Source organism: Struthio camelus, chromosome 5 (genome assembly GCF_040807025.1).
Source record: "Struthio camelus isolate bStrCam1 chromosome 5, bStrCam1.hap1, whole genome shotgun sequence".
NCBI classification, from domain to species: Eukaryota; Metazoa; Chordata; class Aves; order Struthioniformes; family Struthionidae; genus Struthio; species Struthio camelus.
This window is the reverse complement of record NC_090946.1, coordinates 67,523,597-67,548,194: the sequence shown is the minus strand read 5'-3', so window position 1 is coordinate 67,548,194 and position 24,598 is coordinate 67,523,597. Positions and strand designations below refer to the sequence as shown.

Below are 24,598 nucleotides of genomic sequence, written 5' to 3'. Positions count from 1 at the left end.
CTGGTAGCAGTGCCCCTTCCCTCAGGTGGCTGAGGAGGGCGAACATGCCCTTCGCTGCCTCAGGCACCGGCACGGTGCTGGCTGCCTCAGCACTGCCCCAGCACCGCTGCAGGAGGCTGGTGCCCATGGTGGCACCGCACCATGGGAGCGCTGGTGCTGCAGGTCCGAGATCTGCCACTGTTCCAGTAATAAGCCACTTTACAATGTACTTTCTTGTTGGAAACACCATCTTTCCAGGAAAGTCCCTTGCTGATTTTTAGCTTCCAGATGGATGTCTCTCTCAGTTCTGCTCTTAAAAACACACTGTCTAATTGAAACCAAATTTGACAAAGGGGTAGAAGTGTCAAAGAAAATAGGTATCTTAGCACATGAGGGAGACGATACAAACTCCAGTGGCAACGCAAGCACAGCTCGGCCGTTACGCGCTCTGCTGGGCAGCGTCTGGCCAGCCAGTGCCTGCACAGAGCTGGGCTGGCTGCAGCCCAGGCAGCAGGACAAGAAGATAGGGTGATACATGGTGGGATGGGGGCATTGGGTATGCTGCATGTACAAGGACATGGAAAAGAGCAAAGGGTGTTGAGACAGGAGACACTAAGATACTGCAGGGGTTCTTCATGGGAAAATGGTAGGGAGCTACAAACTTAAAGCAATTCAGATCTCAGCTGAAACGATGCCTGATCACATCAGTCATCAGAAGGACACCCCAGAGCATGGACTTCTCAGAGCTCAGCCAGCCCCAGCCCCAGCCCCAGCCCCTCCTGCTCAGCCCTCCTGTGCCGAGCAGAGCAGTCGTCCCTGGACAGCCGCTCTCGCCATGCCAGGGCAGGTCAGCAGACTGGCCCGTGCTGCCAAAGCACTGCAGCTTTCCTGAGGGCAGTATACAGCCTTGCGCTGTTCTGAAAAACAATGGTGTTGGAAAAAAGGTACAGGAATAATAGTTATGTTTATAAGCAACACTGAAACATTGGCTCTGCCATCTGATCCATCTTACACCTTAAACTTGAATTAATATTTGCCTTCATCTAACTCTCTACCTTAGCAATAACTCCATAGCTGTACTTCTAATAAGTCTATCACTATTGGTTCAGCATTGTGAATAACAGAATGCTAAATTAATATCATGGCTCAGTAACAAAATTACTTTGATGTAAGATACTGATATCCTTATTTTGTTAGAGTCATAAAATTAATTTAGTATTCTGCTAGTCACGGGGCTGAAAAGAGTATTTCGTGTGGCTTGATTCACAGAGAGCAAACAACCTGTAGTTCAGTTGCAAATGAGAGAATATGATTCTGTGTATTCAGTAAGAACAATTAAGTGAGAGTAAGCAGGAAGACTACAAAACTGAAAGATATCTTCAGGAGGGTCACTAACCAAACAGATTAGATTTGAAGCTCATCTTCTTTCTCTGCAGAAGAGATGATATCTAAAGTTTTATTTCATTTTCATAAGACAAAACAAAAAGGTTAACAGAGCAGAATGCAAAGAGTATATTCCAAGTATTCCAGTTGAAGAAAAACATAAGCTGAAAGCTAGGGTACCTCCGATGAATATAGAGAATTTTAGCATTACATATGCCTTTTTGGTTATGAAATCTGCCCCCATTAAAGCAATGGAAAGATCTTACTCTCTTCTCAAAGGAACTTTAATATAAACCATTAATTTCTTCTCTAATATGTGAAATAATGGACTTAATGCAAGTAAATCCTCTCAACTTTTTGTCAGTTACTGGTGGGCAATCTCAGACATGCACTAATGTGTGACAGAACAGTAAAAAAAAATATTCTAACTTTACAGAAGATATGTCCTGGCACAGCAAATAAGTACTGGATGTCCCCAGGGCTACTGCTTGCAATCATCATTTCCTTTTGTTTTATTCTCTTTTGTTAAATTGGAACCTGATTTTCTTTTTTAAAATGAAGATGTGTGTTCAGAAAGGCTTTCTTTGGGCCTTTTTTTTTTAAAAAAAAAAAAAAAACCACATATGACTTTTCTAGCTGTGGTAGCAATTCTGTATCATATAATCTGCCTGGAGCAAGTTGGGTTGAAAACTTTACCCATGCCACTGAGACATATTTCTGAAGAAAGGGGTGCAGAGATTCAGGGACAGCTATGAAGGTGACCTGTTCCAGACAAGCAGACTGGTTAAAAGGAGAGTAGATTCAGAAGTAGCAATAGTTCCCGGAAATTTTGACAAGGAAGAAAAGGGATAGGCAATCTATACTTAAATAAACATGCAGCACAGCTCTTAGCTACAACCACAGCTTTGGGTATGAGAAACCCTATGGTGATCAGCTGTTTTGCTGACCACTGGCATGTGATTCAGGGCTCCGTTGAGACAGCTCAGATGAGGAATACAGATCGTCACAACTGCAAGTGTCCGCACTTCAGAAGATTCACAGCGCCTGATAACGCTGTTGCCACGGATGATCCATCACCAAGTACGGTAACACAGCTTCCAGAGCCCTGTCCTCGGACCCCAACACCCCAGTCTCTAATGCTGAGTGTAGGTTAGTTTAACAAAGTGGTTTGACCACTAGAAACAACTGCAGCTTACTCAGGAACTTCTGTTATAGTAAGAAAACACTAGAAAGCAGCACTTTTAGACTAAAGTTAGCATAAGGTCTGCGGCTTTACCAGAAAAAGGAGCAGAAGAGCAATAAAAGACCATACATAGAGAGACTGAAAGCTCTTGACCCTGATGTCGACATCAAGTCAGATGTAGGACCTGCCACAGAGGGGACTTGCAGCATGTTTTGAGCCTCACACACAAAGCAACAGAGATGGCTTTGTGAAGCCATCTCTGGACTAGCCTGTGCTGCAGGCAAAACTCAGGGTTACCCTTCTGAGGAAGGCTGACCAGGACAAACCATTCCTCTAACAGGAAACAGAAAGGGAGCAGGAGGCAAGACAGCAAGTGGCGGAGAGCCCTGGGAAGCTGCTCCTGGTGCAGCCAGAGGCATAGCAGCAGTAGTCCCTGAGAGCCTGTACTGAGCTGATCTGGGACACCAGATCACTTGTTGCACTGAGTCTGCATTTTGTTTTACTAAAAATTCCTTTACTTAGGGGAATTTATCCTTGGCTATAAGACAGACATAAACAGCCATAAAAATTCTAGCTCTGCTTGTATGAATGATCCACTGATGTGTGTTAAACGCACTCTATTGCTGCACTAAAGTCAATTTGCAATTGATCATTTTGCATTTCTAGTGTCAGCAGATATAAAAACATGTCATTTACCAATGCTTAATGAACCTCTGTGCTGACAAGACATAAATATCAATAAGCAGCACTCCAGTTAAGGAGGTTAACCAGCAAAGTACTCAGTGAAAACATTAAAGAGGTAATCATCTGGCAATTGCTGTATAGATGGAGCAGCTGCCCTCAAGGATGACTAAACCTATGTGAAGGACCATTACAGGAAAAAAGGAGGAAAAAAAGGAGGTAATTAACTCCATGTTGTAAGCTGAAAAAAAAAAATCTATTTGAATGAAAAAGTAATTGCCTTTCTGGATTGTACTTGTACTCTTTTCCATGAGTACTTGAGGTAATCTACTTAGTATAGCTCTTTCACCACACTAGATATTTGGAAAGGAAAAGACAAACCAGCAAGCTGCTCCAGCCTTTCCATTTAATTCATCCTCGTAACACCAATCCTTCCTTCTTTCTCTTTTTTGAATGTTCTCATTGCTTTCATGGCTACTGTAATCCTAAGATTTTTATTTTATTTATTTTTTTTAGGAGAAAGCTTGAAATAAAATTCAGTTTCCTGTAAAGTTAAAGAAACTCAGTGAAGGGAACATTACCAGTGCTTAAAAGCACTTCATGGAAGTAAAACACAGCAGATTAAACTTTGCTTTATATTTAATGGAGCAATTTAACAGCTGCTACATTCACAACTGGACTGAACATAAATTTCAAGTTCAATTCAGATTTTAAGCAGATGTAAATGGTGTTTATATTTAATCTATGAAGCATAGAATGGTAAGAGTTTTCTGAGCAAACACCACTAGAGTTCAAAAAAGATTAACTTTCAAGGCTCAGATATGCCTTCCATTTGCAGGGCAGAGCACACAGGATATCCTTTTGAGAGGCAGCTCTGACTGGAGTATCTCGAAAGACTCCTTTTGACTTCAGAGTGACCTGAATGAGTCCCTACATCATCTGAGATCGTGTGTGGCAGAGAAACGCTGTTCCGCACTCCTGATTCCTCTCCTCTCCAAAAGGTGAAGGCATTTATTTCACATTGGACCAATTCTGAGCAGTCAAGAAAAAGGACTACAGCATTCAGAGTGATCCAATGGGGAGCTGTTGGCATAAGTCACATCTCCCGTTTCAGATCCTCTGACCTAGGACCCTCTCCCCATTTGTACAACCATTTCGCACCCCAGGCAGACACCAACTATCCTCCACCTGCAGCAACTACCTACCCGCACCCCCTAAGCCACTCTCCAGGGCAGCGATCTCCCTATGATCTGGGCAGCAGCCCTCTGCCCACACCCCTACTTGCCCCAGCAGCTGCTCTCTCAGCCCTAGTAGCATTCCCATGCCTCGGTCATGTGCATATCCAGCAGCGAAGCCTCTTCCGGTTAAGAGTCAGAGAGCCACCTCCAGCCCACGGACTGCCGGTCTGAGCCTGCTCACACTCAGAGGAAGGAGGGATGCTTCTCGGAGGCTAGAAGCGTCTGGTTTCGCCACTGCTCCATTCCTGAAGTATGTGAATTAACCAAGAGTCTTTATATGTATATAAAATAAATATATACATATAGTCATTAAATGAAATAGTACCAGGCCATCCAGTTTCAGCAGCACTTCATTGTAAACTCATACCTCACAGCTTGCAGCTGTGTTGGGAAGTCACTGAGTGCTCATGTTGTGAATAGTTGTCTGAGACAAAAGCAAAATTTAGTACAGCTACCTCTCCTGATGTCATCTTGACAGTGAGGAATCCGCTCAAAATTCATCTGAAGATGCTTTGCTCAACTCATCAAGAATCCTCCCTTTCTGCAGAAGAAAGATGTATGGATGTTCAAAGGGACTAGGCATTAAGGAAGTTGCTACCTTTTGTACGCTCAGGAACATCTGATCATTTTAGTGACAAAAACTCCCTGATGTTTTCAAGTATTGTCATGTTAACTGTGCAAAACCTCTACATGTACGAGACAGGAAAGGGAATTAGTTTGCAAGTCAAAAGAACTGCTATCAGAAGAAAAACATCAGTCCTTTGGTGTAGCTTTTGCCATATGCTCTGACAGGGTTCAACACAAGTCCTTTCCATTCTAGGCATGCTTTCTAGCAAAAACTGGTCATGCAAACCCAATCCTCCTCTCTCTTGTATGTGTCTTATCCTGTTTCGATGGAAACACCTTTCCTTTTGATAATGATCACTCACAGCTCTCCTATAACATTTTTCATCAGTAAACATAAAAGCAAATATCAGACCAACAGAGCTCAATTCATTATCCCCATTTTGCACATTCAGAAACCGAGGAATGGGTAACTTCCCCAAGGCCTCCTGGCAGGACTGAGACAGGACTTTTGTGCCCAGCTATGCTCCCTGGGTCCCTCAGATCTGGGCTAATCTCTGCGTTTGCAGCCCAGGTGTCACACAAGGACAAATTAGGATAGCACAGTTGTATTATACAGGTTCTGGGAGATGAGTCTCAAGGCATGCAGGCTGGCTTGGCTATTTAGGCACTAATATACCCGAGAATGCTCAAGCTTGTTTTCTCTCTGGTTACTGCCAGTGCATACACAAAGTTGCACTAATATACATCTACTTGGACCTCTCAACACAAAAATGCCAGTTTGCCATTTACAGTCAAGGCAAAAATATTCACAAAAGGGGTAGGAAGCAACACTACTTGGGTGGATACTTTTAAACTGTGATTTTTTTTAAAACATACCAATAACTTCATGATGGCCAAACTCCAAGCCTCAAGTACTAAACATAAGACGTGAGGGAGACAAGGAAGAGAGAAGGTTCCTATAGCCATATTACTGAATGCATTAATGGTAGTTGATGGAATTCAGCAAGTGTAACTGTAGAAGTACTTCTCAAAGGTTTCCAAAATGTGCTGAAGAATGCTGTGTACAATAAAACAGGATGACACAGAAGCCTTGATTTTCATCGCTTACAGTTAATTGAATCCCAGCTACTGCTTGGCCAACTAGAATTTGAACCAAACATAAAAAATGACTGAAGTGCAATCAGTAGTACAACCTTAATAGTTAATTAAACATAACCTGCATATCAACTGTGGTTATGAACAAATAACTTAGGAGCATTCCATGTTGCAAGCAGCATTCTAAAAATAAATTTGCTTTCAGAAATGATTTTAGATGGCTGAGCAGTTTCTTCATAACTCACACCTGAACTTCAGAGTCTTTGCCCACTACAGTAAGCTTTAATCAAATTAAAAATTTGCTCCCAGGTATGATTACCTCTCTCAGTCTTACAGATATATCTTATTATTATTGCTGCCTTGCTCAGCAGAAAAAAGTTTTATGTAACTCTGTGCTTGATTTTTCAGAAATGACTGAAATAAAAGAGAAGCCTCCTTTTGCACTAGAGGATGGCATTTCCCACTGGATTCGATACCCTCTAGAAATCTTTCAGCTTAAAACTACTCTACTTTTTACATGGATTTTGCAATAATCATCTTTAGTGAATGATGCAATAGAGAAGGAATAAATGAGTGCACGAAAAGCTGGAAAGAGGCAGCATTTGAATGGTTTGTTAAGATTCTTTCTGCAAAGGTAAGGTGTCTTAAGATGGTGCCGTTGTCTGAGGAAAGAGGGAGGATTATATGTGTCTATGGGGGAGACAAATAGGTGCTAAACAGCAGTGCAGGGTGGTTGGTATGAACGGACATGAAGCTCTATTTGCTCTACAGAAGGAGCAGTGAGATTATTGGTATATCATTCCCACATGCTGCTCAGCTAGCAGGCCTCAACACTGATGTGGAAAAACTGATGTGGAGAAGGGCAGTAGTTCTCCAAACCTCCCTTGCTGCATCTCTTGGATAAAACAGCCCTGCAAAGCTTTTCTCAGTGATGGCAGACATGAGGTTGCTAGCACCACTCCAAGACATTCCAGGCTTGTTCCCGGTCTCTGTTACAGAGGAAACCAAACGTTTCAGAGGTTTTGACAGATGCCTATCTGCTAATTCCTCTGTTTTCCAACCCAGTGGTAGTTCTAGTTGGCTGGTAGGGATCGCAACAGAAAAGTTTGTAGTAGATGTATGTGCATGAGTATACTTGCATATAGGAAACAGAGGTTTAAGAGACCAATGTCATAGAAAACAAGAGCAGTATTCGTTATCAATATAACATTAACAAGAATAGGATTAGATAACCAGGGCAGCCTGTAAATAAAAGACAGCCAGAAATGAAGTCTTTGGTTTGTTCACTGGGGAAAAGGTGTGGTTTAGACTACCCAGAGAAAAAAGACCTCCAAATGACACAAGATAAGAACGGTTTCAATTATCCCAGTATGTTGCGTCTTAACCATGGTATGTACTTCAAAAAAGACGTTAAAACAAACAACCAAACCTTCATTATAGATAGCAATCTTAAAAGCTTCCCCAAATTAAAAGGGAAGGGAGAGCAAAGCTCTGACTGAGGAAGATAGCCCTGGCTTATTTTAAGTTGCTGGGCCAGAATAACACGGATCCCTCCTCACAGTGAGGTGAAGATCCACACCCAACCCTATCTTGCAATCCAAGCAAGGAGCACAAAGTCACAAGCAGCCTTGACCGGCTTTGTCATCCAAGAGTCAATGTCATCCCAAACAGGGGTATTTAGTAAGAGCCAAACAATTCTGGAGATGGAAGTGATCAGTGTCATGGCTTTACATCTTCATTACTTCTAAAACTAAAATCTTCCTTCTTTAGCCCATTTCTTTCAAAGTACTACGTGAATGTACAGTCATCATGGTCTTACTGCATTGATTATTGTGAATCAGATTCTGCTAATATGCTGATAACAATCTATGTACAAAACAAATGCTCATTTTTCTCCCCTCAGTCTATAGAAAAACATAATCAGTAACACATCAAACTTGGCTTGAAATTTGAATGAGGTTGCTCATTCAGAGCTCACTATCAGAACGGGTAATGAGGATTACAACCAGCGTGGTTTGCCCCTGGTACCAGAGAGATTCTATTAACAGACCCCAGATCTTGACCCCTCTCTCTTACCATGTTCTCAAGCAATTCAGCTCATATATAGACATAACCATAGGCTTCAAAGCATTCCAAAGGCTTTTTCCAGGCCAAATCTTGGAAAATAGTACTTCTTTCTCAGCCTAAGCTTGAGTAGTCATATTGATTCCAAAGGACCAGTCAGGGTAGCAAGTGCTAAGGTGCGTTTCAGTGTTTGCAGGATCATACCCTGTAGTCTGACAAATTGACAAAGTTATTAGTTAGCATTTAGAAAGCATCATGCATCAAGGTCAATAAAGAGAAAAAAAGTTATTAACTCACAAGATCAATGTAGGCTGATCAATATTATTAATTGCATGCGGGTAAGTTGAGACAGTGGTTCAGCACACTTTATCAATTATCTAAGATTGAACACAAGTATCAGCTACTAGCAGTATTCAATCATGGCTTGTTAAGAAAAGAAGCTCCCGATTCTGCTCGCCATTTTGCAAATGAACGAAGAGTTCCTTCAGAATAAAACATTGCTGAATACCCTCAGTCCTATACCCAGGCCCAAACCAAATGTCTGTGGAAGTCCGAAAGGCAACATGTTCTCTGCGTTATCTATCTTGACACTGGAAATAGAAATCTCAAACTAGCACAAAATGCCTTGCCCCAGCGAATTTCTGGCCTTTCCAGAAACTGAAAATCCCCCAAATCCATCTAGATAGTCTGTTGCCAAGAGATTACAGCTTGATTTTATCTATGTTGGAATTGGCATATATACAGAAATACATGCAAGCACAGAGCACCAAGCTGAAAAGATGTATTTGCTTACATAGCACATGGCACCATGGACATTTCTATCTAGAATCCTACCAATTATTCAAAAAAAAGTCCCCACCGAGTTTTGTAACCTTCATCATGTATCCAATTCCAAATCCAGTGTTTCAGTCAGCTACTTGATGCCACCTCTAAATCCTACACTGTTTTTCTATGGCAAGAAAATATGAACTCCTAATTTTAAATGCATGAGCCTTTTCCCCCAATTTTATCATAACTACAGTGTTATCCCTGTCCTACTGTCATGCCTTCAGTTGTTGAGACTAATTCATCTAATTTGAGCATGCTGTTCTTGGACACTGGCTTCTTTTGTGAAATGCTTTGCTATAGTGGGACACTCGCTCACTTGGCAGCTTTGGGGAAGGGACTGGATGCTGACCTGAAACTGCACTCCACGTTTGATTAACCTGGGCCAGCCAAGAGTGGGAAAATTCCCAAAGAAAGAGAATTTGTATTCAATTTTGCAATCTCTTTGAAAGTATCAGATGCCTTTTTAAGTCACCAGCCTGAACAGATAGACCTTGGCTATTCTCACCAAAACCACTGGAAAGAAAGAATAAATACTACATGGTTTTTGGTCATGCCACTTGTTGCTTGTCTGATAAAGGGCTCATTTGCTACAGTGGTAAGCAGACAACAAGGAACTAAACAGAATAAAAGGTCTGCTCTTGCTTTGGACAAGAAGCTCAGGTGGGTATTAGTATTTATAAATTCAAAGACTACCACTGGCTCAAAACTAAATTTTAGGCTTTCATCCAAATTGAACCTAAAGCTTAAACATGAGCCTTCCTCTCCACCAAGTATTTTTGTAATTAATATATCTTTTCATTCTTTTTTAAGTCACATCAAATAAGTCCAAAGAAAAGGAGTTCAGTGTTCAGTGAGAGCCCAGAAGCCATGGCTCTAACCTAAGCTAAGGACAAGCAATGTCTTCTATATAGGAGAGTATTTTCCTGTCACGATCCAAATTAGTGATGAACATGGGCTCAGCTGTCAGATGTATTATTCCAAAAGAGGGATTATGTTTTCTAGCGACAGTTAGCCACCAATGTGCATTGGACCACGGTTTTACTCCAATTCCGCTGCCAACATCAACTGTTCTTCCTACCAGCTTAAAACGAGTAAGAGCTCTCCTTCCAGCAAATAATTCCTGTTAATGAATCCGTTGCCCGAAGCAGGATGGCTGATTGATGAGGTTGCCTGAGCCTTGTGCTGACGTATGAAAACTGTGACAGCATCTGGAGGGGTGAAGAGATGGTAAAAATCAGCTCAAAGAATTATAAGAAGTGCTAAAAGCAGACGTGAAGGCAGAGGTGCTTTGTTGCTGAGCTTTTTTAAATTTAATTCTGCCTATGGAAGCTTGCAACTAAGAGATTTAGTACAGGTTTAAAAATATATATATATAAAAAATATATATATACATATAGCTGTACCAAGGGCTGAACTGAGGGAGACAGACATGGAGAAGGAGAAGTGATTGGTACAGATTTATCAGAAGTATCACATTCTCAACTCTGCTGCACAGCCTCTCCTCTCACTGCAGTGTGCCAGAAGTATCACTGCCGCCTTCTTTCAGTATGCTTACCTTCAGCAATCGTCTACAGGACGGGACAAATTGCTGAAGAAAAGAACAGGACTGCATAGCTCATCCCCTCTCTCCCACGTGCTTGTCACATACTGCAGACACATCTGTTACGGATGTTACCTGGCAGCTACAGCTGGGCCAACAAAGGCAGCTCAGACCTAGCAAGACGCTGGCCTCACTCTCACAGCACTCATCAGACCTTTTTGGCTGACTACTTTAATGTGAGCAGCATGCATTTCGCTAGCTAAGTGTAACAAAAGAAGATTATTTCTTCGAAGATGTATCTTCTCAGAGAAGAAAAAAAAAATAACAAAACAAAGACAGACATTCTGGCTCTTTCCCTTCAAGATTCTGATTAGCCAAAAAAGTGTAATCAAAGAACTTTGTAAATCAAAAAATGCCAACAAGAATTAATTACATTTCCAATGTTTTAAAGGCAAAACTAAACCTGCCTATTTTCAGATCCAAAACTCGTTCACTGCAAATTTCGGGGCCATGGGAACATTGTTCTACTCATTATTAGAATTAAAGCTATGTTTATGTCACTGTACCCTAAAGGACTGTGACGCTTAACTTGAGATACAGTCCATTAAGACTGGAAATACAAAAAAAGGCATCTTTAAAGATTTGGAAAAACCAAACGTAAGGTCATTAGGATTGACACATTTGTGCTAGCATCTAATAAGAATCGCAGTAAGAAAAAAAAGAGAGAAAAATTAAGAGGTCACCTTGCCACAGGAGGCAAGAATTAAAGAAGAGGAAAATTGTCAGAAGAGCGAGGATGATACTAGGACAAACAAAATGAACATTTGCTCATTACAGTGAGTGTGCTTACGTTGGGTTACAGAAGAGCTCTAACTGTAATCATGTTCTCAATGTCCAGAATTTGCCAGAAAGTTCTTTTACTGTATAGTTCTTTGTCTTAAACCAAACTTTTAAAATCTCAGCAAAATGCTGTCAGCTATGCTTGCATTATTAAAACAGGAGAAAAGATACCATTTTCATTAGGAAGCAAGTAAATAAAAGCAAACACTTCGAGCTGGAGATCTGAACAACCTCAGGGTATGGGCTCAATTGTAAATTAAAAATAAATAAATAAAGAGCAGAAACCATCATGCTCAAATCTTATTTGAAAATTACACACTGCATGGTGCACAATTTTCTCATGCATTTGAGCATTTCTGGCCACTTTCATTAGGTCTCAGCAGGCCGTAGGTGCCAAGGCCCAAAGGTTAGTTGAAGCCCTGCAACTCCCTGATTTTTTCCCCCTCAATCTTTGAAATTTGGATATGTAAAGATCCGTAGCTCAGCACAACCCGCCAGGCGCAAAAAGAGAGGCTGATCTGAGGGTAAGAAAGTATTCTCATCTCCACATACTTTCTGTGCCACAGAGGTGTAAAATTTTATCTACAGGCTGAAGGTCAAATCCTACTCAGTGAGTTAATCCATGTTAATTCATTGCTTAAAAATTCATATTAAGTCACTGATGTAACAGGAAACAAACCCTGGATCCTTGAGCACTGCTTTTCCTAAGGCAGTATCTCTAACAGAAATCGGTAAGAGCCTAAAGAGTCTCTTGACTCCTCTGGTCACCACAGCCCAACATGGACAGCTGCAAGAGAGCAGGATCTCCTAAACTGTTTGTTCCGCTCCAATTGCGAGCAGAAGAGAATGTAAGTGCCTCTTCGAATTTCATTAGAAAGCATATGGGCTTGGATTATTATGAAAATAAAAGTATTACATTTGTTGAGTTCCAATAGGGCATATCAGCCAAAGAAGCAATATGTTTTGAAAAAACAGTAAATCACTTTCTTTAACAGCTACACTGAACTTTGGATGCCTTCAGCTACATTTTAACGTGGTAAATAGAAAACAGGCACTTCAAGTTCAAACTTATTATCATTCAGCTGTCTGTTTATAAAGGAATGGTGGGAGACATTTAAAATATGAGTGCAAGAAGGGGCTCTTTAATCTCACTCACTTAAATTTAGATTGGCTCGTGAATCGCTCATCTCCAGTCAACTAATAGGAGGCAAAAAATAACACTGAGATATCAATTATAGTTTCTATACCTCCATCCTCCATGATTTGAACTCAAAGTCAAGCAGGTCCCCAGAAACGAGTTTCCAGGACTCACAGGCTCAGATGCAGCTCCCCATCTGGGGCTGCATCATTTTGGGCTGAACTAGAGGATTGCACCTCCTGGTGGAATTTAAGTAACCTCAAAGCAGAAAGAACTTCAAACAGCAAGGTTGCTGTATGCATTAGTCCTGAAGCCTTTGAAGTAAAAGAACTCCTTTAAGAGAAGGAGCTTCTACTTTAGCCTAAGTGCCAGAATCACTATGTAAACCATTGTGGCCTACTGCCCAGGTTTAGAGACCCTGTGCGTGATTTTCAAAGTAACCAACCACCTACAGTTCCAGCTGAGCAAAACAGTTGTGGAAATCATACTCCCAAAACTTGACCATACAAAATAATACACCTCTTCTGAAAAACTGGCCTCAACTTCCCTCTGCTTTGGCTGCTCTGAGTAGAAAAACAGAATAAGTCATCGCAGCCTCTCCTAGAGATAAGATCTGAAGTTTTACTCTCCAACCCCAGTTCTTTTGAGGATAAAGCCTGAAAAAGAAAAACAGCTTGTCTACTAGCTCACTGAAGACCCAACATTAAGCCATAGAGTGGAAAAGAAGAAGAAAATCATAGAGTACATAGTTATAATTTGTGATCTTCCGGCAAGAATGATCATAAAACGTCTTTATGTTTCAGTGCTAGGTGAAGCCAAGCCAAACATTAACAATTTGGACATCTTAGTATCCTAAATTCTTCTGAACTGTTCTTAAAAAAAAGACAAAGGTTTGCTGCAAGATTGTGCCGATAATTTCCCACTCTATAGTCCTGCTACTGAGGAGGAAAATTTTCCTCATCTTAATGATGAGTAAAATATTTTTCATAAATTCTCTAATTAACCATCACTAATTCCAACATCTTATTGTTTTACGCAGTCCAGGGTAATTTCAGCTATGGGAAGAGATGTCATCATTGTCTGCTATTCCATCAGCACAAAGATAACAAGATCACTGCATATTGGTCTGAGGCTCAGAGATGGAAATCAGGTCTAAAGAAACTGTGAACTGCTTCTTTATCAAATGTATTTGTAGGGTCTTAGTTCTCTTGAGCTCATAATAAACAGTGACAGATGCTTTCAGAAATGGAAAGGAAGGAGTCAAATATAACAAGCCTGAAACGTTAGAGATTTAACTCTGCTGTGGATCTTGCATCCAGAAAAGCCCAGTGTGTAATTGACACAGTCTATATCTCAAACTGCTTGGGCAGGCAGTTGAATTACTGTGTGACGACATGAACGACAACATCCTACGGTATTAGAGAGGGGAGACTTTTCTAGTAGAAAAGGACTGAAATAGCTGAGTGGCAGGACCCTTGGGACTGTTGGGAAGCTGAGTGAATCAGCCATGCTGCTATATTCCATGCTGCCATATTCCATGCTGCCATGGCTAAACTGATTTGGCATCTAAATTGCTAATTTAAAAAGTAGCCTTGTTACCACCCTTTCCTCCCTTCTGAGATGCCGCATAGAGTTAAAATAGAAAGGTGAGGCACAGTGCTCTGAAAATCTAAAATCTACAGTCTAGTTTATCGTTCTTAAATATAGTGCTTCTCAAGACATCTTGCTGCTGATGCTGTTCCCTACCAAATGCCCACTGAAACACTAGACATGCTGTAGACTGCAGCCTACTGATGTGAAAGTAATTGTATAGAACATAGTGAAGGTAAAATCAGCAAGGATCTCAAAAGCAAGGCCTAGCATCCTATGTCTTCTAATTAGCTGTGCTGGCTTAATTGACTTTGGCTTTGCACGAGAGTCAGCGCAGCATTACACATCTGGTGAGAAGTGGTGATTGTAGGAAGAAGGGAGACAAGGAGCCACACAAGCAGACATCATAAAAAATAAGAGAAGGAAGATTGACAGGGTAAAAAGAAAGGATAAAGAAGCAGAAACAAGGAGAAAGAGTAGCTCTGGGCTCTGTCTAAAAGTGAAGAATCACTTGTTGAAGCTCATGAAAACCGTGTTGATTTTTACTTATTAAGGGTCTGGGCATTAAATATTTGCTAATGCTTTAAAAAAAATCCACAGAATCGTGCTGTAGAAGCATCATTTCCATTCTATAGAAAGGAGGTTGTACTCCACTGAAAGTTTTTTCTAGGTAGAAGGAACATGAGCAGTTTGTCTGGCTTCACTGCCAGTGTGGAAGCAGGAGGGTTTCTCTGCAGCAGTGCATGGGAACAAGGACCACAATAAGGAGGCCACGGTTTGCATAAAATTCAGGTGTAACACCACACAGTTAAAGGTAGTGGTATTGGTTCTAATACCATTTTGCCTTTAGAGCATCCAGAGTATTCCTTTTAAACATACAGGGATGTGGTTAAACGACACTGACATCCTTCTCCTTTCTTCCTCTGAAGTTAGATTCATTCCTCTGTTCATTTTCTGTTTCCCTAACACCAAATTTCTCCTTTTACACAGCTACTTCTAGCTATTTAAAAAGATATATATGTACCTCTAGCACGTGTCACTAACAGAGGTAAAGGGGATTCAGGCAGCCAGCCCCAGGCTTTTCTTAACAAACTGGAGATCCTTAATTTTTTGTTAATGTTCTTCTACCAGTCACTTGAATGGCACATGCATTCAACACAAAGCTACGGCCCTGGTGTTAGCTGCACAAAGGGCCCTCGCTTGAGTTCCCCAGTCTGGGGGGATTTAGATACCTGAGGGTTGTGCTGTCTTTCAGACTAACCACGCTGCCTGGTGCGTCTCAGCTCTCAGTCTGTCTGCCCTCATGCATTTCCCCAGAACGGCCTTTGCATCCTCTGTAGGACTTAAAGTTTAAACAGCAACATGTCAGCTTTCGCACTAATATTCACCTTTTCCTAACATAGGTACAGTAACACCCTGCTGCTAACCTTTCCTAGAGGTTGGAAATGGATCTCTTGTTCCCTTTCTGGGTTTCTCAGCTCCGAGGGCAGCTGGCGTCACCTGGAAACAAGTCACAGGACTGATACAGTAAAGAGATGCCAAGAATGGCCAGGGCGTTCTGAACACACACCTGGCATAGTCACATCAGCCAAAAGCTACGCAGCGTAGCCCTCTCCAATTCCAGAAAACACATTGCCTCTGACCCCCTGTCTATATAGCATTCTACATAGGCTGGAGGTCCTCCAAAGTTTACATATATGACACTAATTGCTTCTTCTTCATCCATGAAGAAGATTGGCCCAGTTAGAATAACAACACAGTAATGGACGAAGCATGGTTTTTCTTTGCAGAAACCTTGCTCTTCAGATACTAACATGTCACAATCTCTCCTATGTTTGGGGTTTTTTGTCATTTGTTTGTTTCTGGTTTCTTCTCCTAGTTTAAGTTCTCTCTTCAGCCACTTTATAAGGTAGAAATGTAAGGCTGGGTAAAGAGAGCATGTGCTTCCTCAGATCATCTCAGTGCCATTTTTTACTATAGGTGTAACTGTTACCCTCCAGGTCTCTGATGAAGTAGCTGTTCTTAATTAGGGAAGGCATATTTTTGCTGCAGATCAGCTATTTCATACCAAGCTCCTTCAGAACTCTTCGATGTACCATCTGGAGCTGATGACTTACTGCTTTTTAAATTATTGATTTGTTCCAGCTCCTCTTCTTCTGACACATCGTGATTACTAGAAAAGAGCAAGTCCCAGTAGGTATTGCTCTAATATTCTCTGTGCCAAAGATGGATGCACAGAAATCATTTAGATTCTTAGCAATGTCTTTATCTGCTCTAATTTCTACCTTTAATCTTCAGTGATCCAGCTTCTGAACAACCAATTAGTTATTTCTACTCTCCTGACTGATATACCTAAAGCATTCTTATTTTATGCCTCTAGCTGTTTGCAGTCTACTGCATTTCTTTTAATTTCTCTCTTATCTAGCCCTTAATCAATACACCACGTATTAGTAAGCTAAGATTAGATTTTCAAATTTGAAAGGATTTCTGTTTGATTCAAATAACCTCTCAAGCCTTGCCATTCAGTTGTATTCGTTTACTGCTTGCCTGCCTAATTTTATTTTTGTTAGCAACACACATGCCCTCCAGACTCCATTATCATTTTTAAGTTGAATTCATGCCATCTTTAAGGATTGTTCTTCCTTTATTTTTCCCTCAGGAGCTTTCTTAACTAACCATCTCAATGCTATCAAAATCTGAATGTTCTGAAGTTTACTTTCAGTCACTTTCCTTTACTTTATCTCCCACAAGGATCCCCATATTACGTTCATATGTCTGTTAGTGGCTTCAGATGCGATCTTGAATTCCTTCCTGCATGTTGCTTAAGATTGAAAGCCAAAAATCAGGATTTAGGCACCTAATAAAAGAGAATTTTGATCTGAAATTCCCTACCTACATATGAATCTGTCCTAGCTTGACGAGACAGACATCCACCTCCTGTTTTAGGCCTGCCAGAATGCAGAAATTAGGCAGTAGCTGGCAAGCCTAGAGTATGCAGTACGTAACAGTAACAACGTGGTGGTGGTGGTATCCCTTTTCCGGGAACAGCCTACTGATTAGTGTATGTGCTTCCAGAAACAGGAAGCATGCACACAAATTAGTTCAAATCAGCATCCCCCACCTCAGGTAAAGCACCCAGCTACCAGCCTGTGAAACAGTCACAGAGGAAGAAGAGCACATCCATTCTCCAACTTGTTGGAGCAGGGTTCCTCATTAAGAAAAGAGGGTAAAGTTTCTGGAGTAAAGAGAACAGTGACTATAGCTCAGTGGCTTGAGGCCTCAGAGGAGGGAGATGCCCTCGGTTTATCACCTTGCTGATCTTTAGCTCTTTATTTCATCCATGAGAGTTCACACACAAAATACGTAGACAGTCCACAAAACAGAACGTATAACTTCAGTCTGGTGCCTGCTTATTGGAATTCTGCCTTAATACAGAGGGACAGATTATCTTTCCGAGTCAGGAGATGAGCAGGATTGTGTTTATGGAGTTAAAAGTCATGGTCTGAGCCCTAATCCAACTCCTGTTCACAACATTAAATCCCAAGACCAAGGTCTGAGCAACCTCTAGTCTCAGCCTTAAAGCTTGACAGTTCATCAGCAGAGCAAGACGAATTGTACCTCGGGTCTACATGAAAACTAAAGGTATTTGAATGGATGGGCTGTAGGCTAATTTATTTCAGTTACTCTCATTCTCAAATTGGTAGAAGTCTCTTCAGAATTTGCTTTTGATTCGCTGCTACTGACAAACGTAATTACTGTTGGACAACAGGGTTTCTCAGCCACATCTGTAACCAGCTTCCTCTCCACAAGTGGCCATATGATTACTCAGGCAGTAAAAGCCCCCCTGAGAGTGTCAGTTGAGTTTTAAATCATTTATTGTTAGCAAGTAGTTGAAAAAACCCCAGCCTACCTCTGGCCATGCAAAAGACAATGAGAATTAGCACAGCGCTGCCTGGCAAAACCACTGGAAAGGCTAAGCAGTGGGTTGTTGTTAATCATTTAGGAAGAGAGGAGATGAAATGCAGAACAACAAATGCAGTCCTCAAATCCTTCGCTGGCCTCCCTGGTGGCTTACATAACACGTGTGTCTTGCCCATCTTGCCCAGGGTCAGCTCTCTCATCGACGACCATTTCACCTCAGGCAGCAGCACGCATTTAAATCACCTTGAGTATTAGGTGCAACAAACTCAAAAGGACTTCGCACCAGAATAGAAGCTGCGCTTATCAAGGCCTTATAAACTACCCAAATATCTGCAGTAGGCTTGCTATGTCTTCTGCACCTGAATGCAAGAGACCTATGTTTATAATACCACTTCAGATAGAAAACAGCTCAGGTAGCAGACCTGATAAGTCAGATCCTCTGATTCACAGCACATATATTAGCCAAGTCAGAACCGTCTGGCTGCACATGCAAAAAGACTCAGAGACATCAGCCCTCCTCCATCAGGGGAAAAGTCCTTTACTGAACTTTCCCATTACACACTCTGTAAATGCCCAGTCTGGTGACTTCATGCTGCTACAGCTGCTGCCAGGGCATTCGCTAATCTCATCCAGCCACCGCTGTTCTTTCCTGGCCAGATTCAAAGCCTCTGAACCCAACACCAGGACGTCAGCAATAGAGCAAATCAACAAGAAACTTCACCACAACCGCCTCACCTGTTGCCAGTCTCAGCTGAAACACTCTAGACTGCAAGAAAACTGGAAGCAAAATTCCCCTTTGCCACCTCAAAGTTCCCCATCCTGAATCAGTTCAAGATCCACACGCTTACTATGGCCTGCCAAGCTGCATGCACCAGTGAGTGGAAAGGAGTCCGGGCACCAAGATCCCTGCTCACCACAACATGCAGTGAGGACAGCACATGCACGTGCATTTGCAGCTCCTTTTATCCTGTGGGTCTGGCAAACGCCAAGCACCAGAGCCAGCCACTGCCTAATGGCGAGCGAAACAGCTTAACTTGGCTCTGCTCAAGTCCTTGCCATGGAGCAACAGAGCTGCTCTTGCACTTACCTTTCTGAGAAACGCTTATTTGGGAACGGACAGTCTCGCAGGGCGGCCAGAGGAAGTCTAGGAGTACTGCATTTCTGCAGAGCCTGGCAAGTGGTCCGGCTGCTGGCCACCCCCATGCAGCCAGCAGCTCCCCGCAGCGAAGCAGGCCACCCGGCAAGCACTTGGCTTTGGCACAGCACTTCTCATGCAGCGTTCGGATTAGGGCAATTAGCTCTGAAGTGTTCTCTGCCTCGGCTTTCCTTTCTCTTTAGCCAGGCACTCCAAGGAAAAACCATCTCCTTCAGGCACTAGTGTCATTTCAATTGAGGTCGATCGTCTGTCTGAAAATTGCAGTATGGATCATACTGCAATTTATTCCAGATTCAACACGGACACATTCTTTCTCTAAAAGGAAACAAGGACCCCAAAGAATAATATGCAACACGAATGGAAAATAGGGAGGGCTGCATCAAGAGACGCTACTGGGTCAGGACTGTGCTGGTCCTTCGGTTCAATAGCACCATCTCCTGGGTAACTCCAGCATTTCGCTGGACTTGCAAAAATTCATTTGAAAGTCTCTCTGGCATAAGAGCATTTTCCACAAAGGGATCCTCCGCAATCATCTTCTAGAGCCAGAAACTCTACAGTTTTTATTTCAGCTTTGCTGCTTTAGTCCTTTCAGAAGTATTAATCTTCTTGCATCTGTTTCTTTGCAGCTTAGGAAGACGGATTAGTAAATACATGAAATACTTGAAGAGGAAAAGCACTTCCTAGATTCTATGTTTTTAAAAACCACAGTACAAGACACTCTTGAATATCAGCCCTAATGTTGATCTTTTCTGAACAGTGGATGTTTGGATATGTACCCAGTCTTCATGGACTACCTTCTCTTTGAAGCAGAGAAAGCAAAAAAAGGACTCTTTTTGGAGAATACCTAAATTTTCTTTAAGCAAAAAACAACCTTAAATCTACTTGAAGAAGTGCTTAGATTTTAGACAAGTGGAATAGTGGGAAAGAACAGAAAGGTTAGGTTTCACAGTACCATTATTCAAGACCCTGGCTGACAAGTAGCATCTCAAAAATGTATTATAGTGTGTATTTAGACCTTTAAAATGTCTTTAGAGATACCCTCATACAAACAAGTTTTCTTCACTCACTAGACCGTAGGTTTAAGAATATGGATTCCAAGACTTTATTCTCAACTCTATAGCTGTTTAAAAATGACTAGCAAATCATGCCTCTGTACTTCAGTTTATATTAGTCCATAAAACAAACATTTGAGTGCCCTGCTTCACTATTTTGAGGCTACATCATATGTAAAATCCTTTGGGCTTTGAAGAATGGGCTTATGTAACTAGTAAAAAGTGATTCTTCCTAATTCAACACTCCTTCAAAGCTTTTTTGACTCTATTCACCGTTAAATGCCAAGTAAAATTTTACAGCAGCTCATCTTTAAAAAATGCTAAATAAGCCCCTGAGTAAACTTTATGTTAGAAGGAACAGAGTGTAACTACAAGAACACATATATAACTGTATGTGCATCTGTGTATGTGTAGGAGCATTCTCATGGCTTTTTATGTAGAAGAGCTGTAACGATTAAACACAAAACAAAAAAAAACCCTTGTCCCTCAGTTTCTCGTTAGAATTAACTTCTTCAATTATGAAAGCTATTTCAAAATTGGATGTTGAGCTTGGCCCTCAGATTCTTCTTAAATCCTACAGACCATCACCAACTGCACATATCTAAATTATCCTTTGGATTGCAGCAGCTAGAGAAGCAAGTTTCAAATATTTCACACCAACTGAAGAAATTTTAAAGACTCCCTCCATCTTTACAGAAGTCCAGTATGTGCTCTCATTCAAAAGATGTCAAAACTTTTAAACCACTTGTGACTAAAGTCACCCTTAAAAGATTGTCTTTCTTCTTGAGAGGAACACAAGCAGTGCTGTACTGCAAGCATTTCTGGTGTCCAATTAATAAGTAGTCCTTACTTATTAGCAAATGCGAATTTTTTTCTTTTTCAAAAAAAGTATTGCAACTTGCTTCTCAGCCAACTACACTCCATGACTACCAGGAACTGTAAACGCTATAAACATGGTCTTTCTAATTAAACTTGTTTTTGCTTCTGGTCTACCTTCCCTTACTTCCAGGCGAACAAGACATTTGTGAGAAGCTGGATGATAACACAAAGTCAGAATCTCTTCCCCCACTCTTAAACCAGTCAGGACTTAAGCTTATTTTTGCTTTTGATACTTTGGTATGCAAACGTAGAGAATCTTCCCAAGAATAACCATGAAAATGCAAAGACACAGATACTATGACCTGGAAACTACTCTTTTCCCCCCACCCACATCACAGTGCAAATCGCTGTGCCAACAATATTGAGGCCCTAGTTTTTAGTTTAGCTTAAATCAGTTGAAGTCTGAATGTGAAATGGGAATTTCCACATACACCTTCCAAAAAAAATGTTGAAAATAGGAACTGAATCTAACTAGCTAATTCAGTCCTATTTTCCATGGAGTTAAAACCTATTTTTCTTAAAAAAAAAAAAAAAAAAAAAAAAAAAAAAGCAGAATAGGCCTCAAGTCACTGTATCAACTGGTGGTTTCTATAGCCATAATGAGGCTAAGAAACAAAGGTGCCATAAGACAGAAGGACTTATTAAAACAAACAGCATCACAATTAAAAGTCAGAAGTAAATAATGCCTAGCAGCCTTCTCCAGACCACTGTTCTCAGCTTAACCCTTTCAGCCAAAAAGTAAGCTTGACCAAGCATCTAACAAACTAAACAATTCCGCAATTTCAAACACTCTTTAACCTTCCTTATTGCTCTCTCCACCTTTCTTCATAGAAACTCTTTCAAGGTGAGGCATACCTTGTAATAAACAAACATTTTTTTCTTAGACAATCCTGTAATACGGATGTTGAAAATGCAACATAAGAAGATCTGTTTTTGCAGAGGGGATACATAAGCTGGATTAGACAAGGATTACTTCTTAAAACTGCCAGTTCTACATTTTAGTATTACCTTTCTTAGATGTAGGCACTGAAGAAGCCTTGATTGGGTTCTTAATGCTAGCTGAAGAAAGATTTTCCTTGGTATGATTCTTTGACTTCCCATATTCCCTGCTTGGCTGATTTCTGTGCCCTTAATGTTAACGCTGACAGACTCCTGGGAAAATCTTGCCAAAGACCTCTAGCCCGCTTTTTAAGGAGAATCTCAGCACTCACTTAGAACACAAAAATAGGCCTCTATATCATAAGACCCGAATAAGGCCACTTCAAACATTTCGGGCCATTTTAAACTGCACAAGCTTCTTCTTTTGTAAGACAGGCAAAGGAGAATAGTGACCACATCAGAGTCTTTGCTAGCAAATTTAAGCCAAGGAAAAAGGACATTAGGGCTGAGAAACAACCTTACCACTTAACCATGTGTTTGTGACCTGCTTCCCCCTGCTCTCCGCCCCCCACTCAGGGGCAGCAAAGAAACCCCACCCTCTCTTTGGTGAAGGTTTAACTCATTACCTTCTGGGGACATTAGCTCCTTTTTGGAAGACAAACAATCTCAGTTGCTTAATTCAAACCACCTTGCTTTATATGTAAGAGGTGAGAAGAGTTACAAGACACAAAGGATTGGTTTAATTTATGATCTGCTGAACAGGTTGGTCCACTTAGCTCAGCCTTTAACCTCTGCAGTGGTACCAGAGGCAGTAAGGCAGACATCCTCAAAAAAGGATGCAAGTAATTATGATAATGAAAGAAAAGTTTCTATTTAGGCAAGCATTCATCCTACAACCCTTTAATAACATAAGCCTCCTTTGAATCTAAAGATTTTCATTTAGGCTTAAGAGATGGAAACCTTTGAGTCTCCTGAGAAAGTTTATACATATTAAGTTCAAAGATAATCTCATTTCTAAAGCAAATGCTTTGCCAACTAAGTCTGCATTTAATGTTTCCTGCCAAATGCAGTTAAGAAAAACCACCAACATGAAGGCCATCTTCCTGCTAAATTGCCAGTCCCTTTGATGACGTGATTTGTCAACGATAGCTAATTAGTTTACATGCTTTCTTCTCACCGTAAGCTCTCAGTTCTGCAGTACAGCCCAAATGAGACTAGAAGTTTCTCACTGGAGAAGCAGTCAGCCAGAATAACCATTGGGTGTGACGTACTACAACTGGAAACAGCAGGAATGGGACTACAGAGCATTTCTGGAGCTGGCAACTCGGTACAACTGATCTTGATGAATAGAAACAGTGCAGGTGGCAGTACGCAGTCACAGCCTTGATACCTATCTCGCTGAGATGTATTCTTACCGCAGCATACAAAGCTCAAGACCAAGCAGCTTTGCTTCTTTCATCACCAGAGAAAGATGTCATAGACAGCTCTGTCTTTGCTCTTGGTTGTCTTTCTCAGGAACTTCAGCCAGACCTACTCCACTACAGCCTTCTCAAGCTGTATTCCTGAGCGCTGTTACCTCTTCTGCTTCCTACTCTGTCACCGTTTTACTGGAGAGGAATCAGAAAAGCAAGAGCAGCAGTGCCCAGCGGGTTTTCCACACTATCCCCCACACATTTGCTGCCTCCTCTGCTCAACGACAAATAACTCCTCCTGTGGGAAAAAAGTCACCCTTTCACCTTTGGGATCCCTTGCAGCACCCCAACCGTGAACTCCTTGTTGATCTTTCCAACTCAGCCAGCACCAGCCCCCCGACAACGAGTTCAGTACATCCACCATTATCACCCCAGACTCTAATGTTACTAGTTGCCTTCTCTTACTTCCCAAAGTGCACGAGGAAAGTGAGTGCTAATCTCTCATCAATGAGAGGCATGGCTTTTTTCCATAAAAATCAGCTCATTTGATTTTCATTTGTGATTGTAAGCTTACACTCCTTTTTTGCCTCTACTTTGAGGGAAAGTAATAGCTGATCAGCAGAGTACACAATATCGAGCATTTTCTAAAACTATCAACCCAAATGAGAACTAGTTTGTTAGGAAAAGACTCTCAGTCAACTCCTAAAATAGCCTCTTGGTGAGCATTTGGAGTTTTACACCTTAAACAGATGCTGATTTCGTACTGCAGTGGGATTAATGAGTATTTACATGGATGTAATAGATAAAATAACTGCACATGAACACAAAGACTGAAAAGGTACAGATTGAACAAGAACGCAGGTAGAAGTCACGTATTATACTCCCACTTCTGTAACTTTGCTCTATGTGCTTTACAGCATTTGATTCCATTTACTTACTCAATTACAACACATTACAATCAGGCAAATGATTGATTTAAATAGTATTGTACATCACACAAAATTTTAACCGATAATTAAAGCTAAGAAGTCTAAGAGGCAGCTATTTGAATTTTTATTAAACGGAATAGGAGTAGAAACTCCTGCAGGGAGAAAAATTTTGACTGTGTAGAGGAGAAAGAAGAACTGACAGTGCTAAAGTTATATTTATGCTAAACTAGCAGCAGAGAAAAGC

At 41.2% G+C, this 24,598-nt stretch overlaps 1 long non-coding RNA gene across 1 annotated transcript in view; it reads right to left on the bottom strand.

Annotated features, from left to right (window-relative positions):
- LOC104153748 (uncharacterized) overlaps positions 1-19,537 on the bottom strand; it is a 135,962-nt gene extending 116,425 nt beyond the window's left edge. Inside the window, exon 1 of the long non-coding RNA XR_696325.2 lies at positions 19,135-19,537. This is a non-coding gene — a long non-coding RNA (uncharacterized lncRNA). The remainder of the gene's footprint in view (positions 1-19,134) is intronic.
- Between the last annotated feature and the right edge of the window lie 5,061 nt (positions 19,538-24,598).